At 37.5% G+C, this 6,937-nt stretch overlaps 1 long non-coding RNA gene across 1 annotated transcript; it reads left to right on the forward strand.

Annotated features, from left to right (window-relative positions):
• Window positions 1–4,625: 4,625 nt before the first annotated feature.
• LOC138891772 (uncharacterized) lies at window positions 4,626–6,717 on the forward strand. The gene is made up of 2 exons (XR_011408096.1): window positions 4,626–4,916; window positions 6,425–6,717. It is a non-coding gene; the product is annotated as an uncharacterized lncRNA (long non-coding RNA).
• The last annotated feature ends 220 nt before the right edge of the window (window positions 6,718–6,937 follow it).

The raw sequence follows: 6,937 nt of genomic DNA on the forward strand, positions 1-6,937 counted from the left end.
CAGATTAGTTGGTCTGGATATCAAATATTAGAAAATAAATGCTCTCACAAAGATTGTAGGAATAATAGGGAAGTAATTGAAAACTGATAGAGCCACCGCGCAGAAGGAGAGACTAGCTTATACAAGGGTGCTGGTAGAAGTGACTATTAACCAAGCATATCCTTCCACTATTATGTTCGAAAATGAAGTAAGGAAGATAATAGAGCAGGATGTGCAATTTGAATGGAAGCCAGTATTATGCAGCAAATGCAAGAATTATGGGCATGAAGTAACTGAATTCAGGAAACAACTAAGGGAAGTAAGTAATAAGGAGGAGAAAAAGGCAGCTCAGGAAGACAAATGAGGTGAACAGAATAAAAAAGGGAAAGGCAAAATGGTGGAACAAGAGACTAACCAGAATAATGGGGCAGGAGTACAAGCAGGGCAAATGTAAATGAACAAAGGGACTGAAAATAATGGACTCAAGGTAGGAAAATATGTTAAGAAAAGGGTACATACTCGGGAGATGTCAATTGAAACAGGGAATATTTTTGCAACCCTGGGAATGCAGAACAGAAGCTGCAACAGGGCAAGGAAAACAATGTATAAGTGGTTCAAAAAGAGGAAAGGATGGGGGTATCCCCCTCCTAATGGATAGAATAGGATTTTGGAATACCAGGGGACTAAGTGGGTGTTTGGACATAAGAATTGTAAAATTCCAAAATAGGAAAAAAATAATTTTCAAGTCAAAATGGTATTTGAAATTTAGAGTTGTGTTTGGACATGAATATAATTTTGGGTTGTTTTTGAAGTTTTGTGAATGATTTGAGTGAAAATTTTGAAAAACGATTTTTTGGAGTTTTTCAAATTTTTGAAAATTTTCAAAATGCATCTTCAAGTGAAAATTAGAAATTTTATGAACAAACGTAGATTTCGAAAAAAGTGAATTATTTTTGTAAAAAATAAAAAAAAATTCTTATGCCCAAACGAGCTCTAAATAGACCAGAAAAGCAAAAAAAAAGTGCAGTTTTCATGCACAATGCTAAGGTAGGTCTATTTGGTCTCCTGAAAACTAAGGTTAAGAGAGTTATAGCTCAGCATGTTGCTCTTAACCTATGTAATGGTTGTTCATTTACTACTAATTTGACACAACATACTGGGGGAAGGATTTGGTTATTGTGGAAGCCTTCAATATATGGGGTGGGTATCAAAAAAGTACAGATCAATTAATGCATTGTGAGGTGCTGTATATGGGGATAGGAAGGAGGTTCTGGGTTACCATAGCCTATGCCTATAATTATATGGGGACAGGAAGGAGGTTCTGGGTTACCATAGCCTATGCCTATAATGACATGGCACTCAGAAGACCATTGTGGCAAGATATTAAACAAGTATATGACAAAATGAATGGCCCATGGGCAGTGATAGGTGACTTTAACTATGTACTCAATATGGATGAGAGAATAGGGAGCCCAATTACACTAGCAGAAATAAAGAATTTCAGAAAATGTGTGGGCTCATGAAATCTCGAGAGATATTATTGACTTACTTCATTGCATCCATTTATACATGTATACTGACGCATGACCAGATGGCGTTATATATGCGTATAGTATATGTATATGGGGTCTAGGGAAAGGTTATGGCGTTATATACACACCACCACCTGATCAGCTAGTATACATTTATGATTTCGCCCACAGAGGCTGAGATGATATGATGGGATGCCCTTAGAGGCTTGATGATGTTATGCACGTATATACCTATGCATGATATGACATTTATACACATATGCATGACATTATAAATGCTTCATGATTCACAGATCTATTCAGGCTTACAGGTTGAGTCATTTACTCCATGTTTCTTTCATGTATGTTATATACTAATTTTTATGCCTTACATACTCGGTACATTATTCGTACTGACGCCCCTATTGCCTGGGGGCCTGCGTTTCATGCCGCATGTGCAGGTAGATAGGCTGACGGTCCCCCATCTTAGGATCCTTTCTCAGCGAGAGTTGGTGTTCTCCATTTGATCCGGAGCTGCTATTCATTTTTGGTATGATACTTTTATATACATATGTGTATGACGGGGCCCAGTCCCATCCTCTATACAGTTGTACACTATGTTAGAGGTCTGTAGATAGTCATGTATAGTTGGATAGTATGTGACTTTTTCGGCTCGCCCTACCGTATATATATATATATATATATATATATATGTATGTCTTTTGGGAATATTTTCCCACGTATGTTTTTCATATGAATCAGTAGTTTATTTCCAGACGTTAGGCATGACCTACGATTATTTCATGTTTATATCTTAGATATATGCTTAGGGGTATTCGATAGGTAGCACTCGGGCACTCGTCACAACCCCTCGGTTTGGGTCGTGACAAAAGTGGTATCAGAGCAGTTCCATCCTAGGGTTGTCTATAGACTGTGTCTAGTAGAGTCTTGTTTATGAGTGTGTTGTACACCACACTTATAAATAGGAAGCTGCAGGACATATAGGATGTTACCCTCATTTTTTATCTTAGATCGTGCGATATAAGAATTCATTTTCCTAACGATATGTTATATTTTTAGCGATGCCCAAGAAGGCTACAGCCACCCAGAAGGGCAAGTCCGTGGATAATGAGACTACAAGTCGAGCGCCACGAGTTACCAAGGCTCAGGGAGAGTCACATAGTGAGACTCCATCTCAGACTTCACATACCCTACCCTCTCCGGAGGAGATCCGAGGGGCACCATCTCTAGCGCCTGCTCCAGTACCCCTAGCTCCTCAGCCAGATGCAACAGGTCAGGAGATGATAGATGCTATTCAGCTATTGACTCGATTAGTGGCCGCACAGGCTCGACGCCAGGAAATAGGTATTGGTCATGCAGATAGGGCCATCAGTGCGAGGGTTCGTGATTTCATTAATTTGGACCCTCCGATATTCACTGGAGCAGATCCAAACGAGGACCCTCAGGCATTTATCGATAGGATGCAGAGGATTTTGACGGTAATGAAGGCCACTGCAACCGAGTCAGTTGAGATAGCTTCCTATAGACTTCGAGATGTTGCAGTTAATTGGTACGAGTCTTGAGAGTTGTCTAGAGGTGAGGATGCCCTTCCAGCAGAATGGCAGGAGTTGATAGAGGCTTTTCTTCGTCATTATTTGCTACCAGAGCTTAGACGAGCCAGAGTTAATAGGTTCTTGACCCTTTGACAAGGTAATATGAGTGATCGGGAGTACAACCTTCAGTTTGATTCTTTGGCTAGGTATGCTCTCACTATTGTAGCTAAGATGAAGGATCGAGTTCACCGGTTCGTGATGGGGTTGGAGCCGCACCTGCTTAATGACTGTATGTTGGTCTCACTTCATACAGGCATTGATATTTTTTGTATTCAGGCATATGCTCAAGGTGTAGAGGAGCGTAAGTAGAAGTAGATGGCCGATCGTGAGCATGATAGGGGCTAGAGTAAGAGAGCGAGATTTTTTGGTCCTTTTGGTGAGTTTCGAGGTGGTCAGAGACAACAGTACCCGAGGTATCCAGCCCAGCCATCGGCTAGTGCACCCCTTCAGTTTGCCGGTAAGGGATTTGATCTTTCTACATATTCAGGGCCCAGTCAGAGTTCCAGTGCCTCTAGTTCTTAGTATAGGGGTGAGTCAAGTCAGATGAGGCCACCCATGCAACTTGAAGGATTTGAAGTCATCAGGAGCATTCTACACCTGGAATAACAAGCATGAAGGGCATCATAGGGTATACAGCAGAATTGACAGAGTGATTGTAAATACTGAATGGATGGTAGCCCTACCTGATTCAGAAGTGCACTTTATGAGTGAAGGGCTAATTGACCATTGCCCTGCACTGATAAACTGGGAAGAGGGAAACAAGAAGCAAAAGAGAGTATTTAGATACTTTAACATGTGGAGTCAAGCACCTGATTTCAGGGAAAGAGTTGCTAATGGATGGAAAACGAAAATGTTACATCCCGTAATTTAATATTAGAATTAGTCGTATTAATCCATATGAGCTAGAAGGGATTAAGACCATTCATGAGATTATAGAGGATTTGCGACTATGTTATTGTAAGACTCCGTAAGTTTAACAACATTGATACCGTTAGATATTATGTTAATGTGGTATTTTATTTTAAGTGGAATATTTTAGTAAAAAGTTTATAAATATAATTTTGGATAGTTACCATTATTACTATTTTCAAATATGGTAAATTATACACATAATATGAGAAAGCTTATAAATGAGATTTTCCTTATTGTAAAAATAGAAGTTATTTTCTCACAAAAGAAGGTTATGTTTTTACCATTTTAAGAATTAAGCGTACGAAAATTTGTACTCTTTATACAAGATTAGCAAAATTAGAAGTTGAGAAAATATATGTATTTTTATATGGATGTTTTAATGAAATAATAGTGTATATATTTATTTTATATAGTACCACATGACCATGATAGTAGGGTACATAAAGTGTGTTAAAAATGAATAATATTTTAAGTAATTTAAAATAATTCTTAATTATGTGAATAAATGAGTAATTAATAATTTTTAGTGGAAAATTAATTAATTAATTCAATATTTTGGATAAGCTTGTCCACCCCCAAAACGTGGCAGCCCCCTTTCAGTGTAAGATGACTCTTAAGTCATTGTAGAGTAAGGTGGCATTTAGAGAATAGTTTGGTAGGGGACAACTCACTATGATACAATCACCCTCTAGTTAATTAAGGAAAATGCTTAGCTAACACATGGAACTCTCATTCCTAAGGGGGAAAGATTCAGCAACGCTAATGCTGCAATAGCAACGAAATCGATTCGAAGATTTCATACAAAGCGTACCTAATGTTATCACAACGTGAAATTTTGATTCTAAAGGGAGTTCGATGTAATCCTTCTCAAGAGTATCATATGGATTTTTTTTTACTCCAAGTATATTAAGGCTAATTCTTCTTTTTTTTTTGGCATGATCCAAGAAATGATACGTAAATGTAATGATATTCCATAAGTGGTTCTACTCTTAGCAGTTAAGGATGTCTATGTTATTCATTCCCGTAAAGATAATAATTGATTGACAGAGCAATTGTTAGGAATACTATTTTGAATTTTTGTGAGAGGACTAAAAGATACTGTAGTTGAAACAATTCTATATGAAATAAAGGAAGTATTTATTTTAAAATAGATTATATGATTAAATTGTTTCCCCATCGGCTATACCATCTCATAACCCCTTTAAAATTATTGTTTAAGTCGGAATTGAGAAAGAAGAAAAAAGTCATCATCTGAATATCCTGGTATCTACTAGCTCTCATATGGCTAACTGGATAGGTTTAAATATCCTGGTATCTACTAGCTCTCATATGGCTAACTGGATAGGTTTAAATTGTCTACTCCTAGGGTATATATAAATTTGCCATTTTATGTTAGTGGATTAAAGGATTTAGGCTTTACAACCACTAAGTATAACCTGGAATGAGCTGGTGATATAATATCTATTCAGTTGGACAAGCTTACAGATCTTTCACACCTCAAATTGGATTTAGTACTAAGCTACATCTTGTAAATTGAAATGTACTATATATGTTTTCATCGAGTTATGAATAATGTATTCTTATTTTGTATGTCGGATCTAGTATGGACCAAGCTTTTGGATTCTACTCTTTAATTGGATTTAGTTCTAAGCCACATCTTGTAATAAGGGGACACAGTATTTCTTTTAGATTCTTTTGGTAAATGTATGTCCACTTTGTAAACTTAATGTGAGTAATGAAGGTAAAATACTCTCTATACAACTGTTGTGCCTATACGGTAGGAATGAAGGTAGTAAATATAAGTTATATTCACTAATTTAATGTAATTACTTTAAAAGCATGTCTAAGTATGTATCTAATTCCCTATTGAGGTATTTGATAAAAATGTTAATGTTTATAATATAGTAATACATGCATCTTCATGCATATTCATTTACCACCATGCTACGGCCGGTCGAGAAGTCATGCATTTACCACCGAGCTATGGCCGGTTGGGCAGTTACTACCGGTTGGACAGTTATGTATCATTATTTACCGCCAGTTGGGAAGACATGAATATTCATTTACTATCGAGCTACGACCGGTCAGGCAGTCATGCATTTACCACCGAGTTACGGCCGATTGGGCAGTTATATATTTATCACCGAGCTACAACCGGTCGGGCAGTTACCACTGATTTGTTGGGCAGTCATGCATCATACGATATGGATAATAGTCTTAAATAGAATCATTGTATATATATGAGTATAATAAGTATGCATATACGGTGGCACTTCAGAGATTCAGGTTGATTCTTATATGTTTTTAATTAATATTGATTTATTGTTATGTTTCTGTTTTGCCTTACATACTAAGTACATTATTCGCACTTACGTCCTTTTGTTGGGGACGCTGCATTCATGCTTGCAGGTATAGATAATCAGTTTGACAAGCCCTCATAGTAGACGAGATTGGCATTCAGCGAAGGATCGGTAAGACTCCGCCTCATTCGGAGTACATCCGAGTCTATGAGTCACTGTGTCAGAGTTTTTCTATAGACTTATGGGTAGGATGGTACCCTGTCCCATTTGATGATAAATAATCCTAGAGGCTTTGTAGACAAAGGTTCATTTTGTACAGTATGTTAGAGGCCTTGATGTCCCATATGTATTCATATTTTAAGAACGATAGTTTAATGATACAGTGTTTCCCACTTATAGTTATATATTATGAGTTATGGTCATGTTGACCCATGATAGTTGTAGAAGAAAAAAATAAGATACAGAGTAGTTCACTCGGGCTAGTACGGCAGCGGGTGCCAGCCACGCCTCCCCAGGTTTGGGGCGTGACAAAGGAGAGGAATAAAGATGTATGAACTAGTAAGGAAGCTGAACAACTTAAAAAGCTCCCTCAGGAAGTTAAACAAGGAAAAAATTAGTAAAG

The sequence above is a fragment of the Nicotiana tomentosiformis genome, chromosome 5, assembly GCF_000390325.3.
Source record: "Nicotiana tomentosiformis chromosome 5, ASM39032v3, whole genome shotgun sequence".
In the NCBI taxonomy this organism is placed as follows: Eukaryota; Viridiplantae; Streptophyta; class Magnoliopsida; order Solanales; family Solanaceae; genus Nicotiana; species Nicotiana tomentosiformis.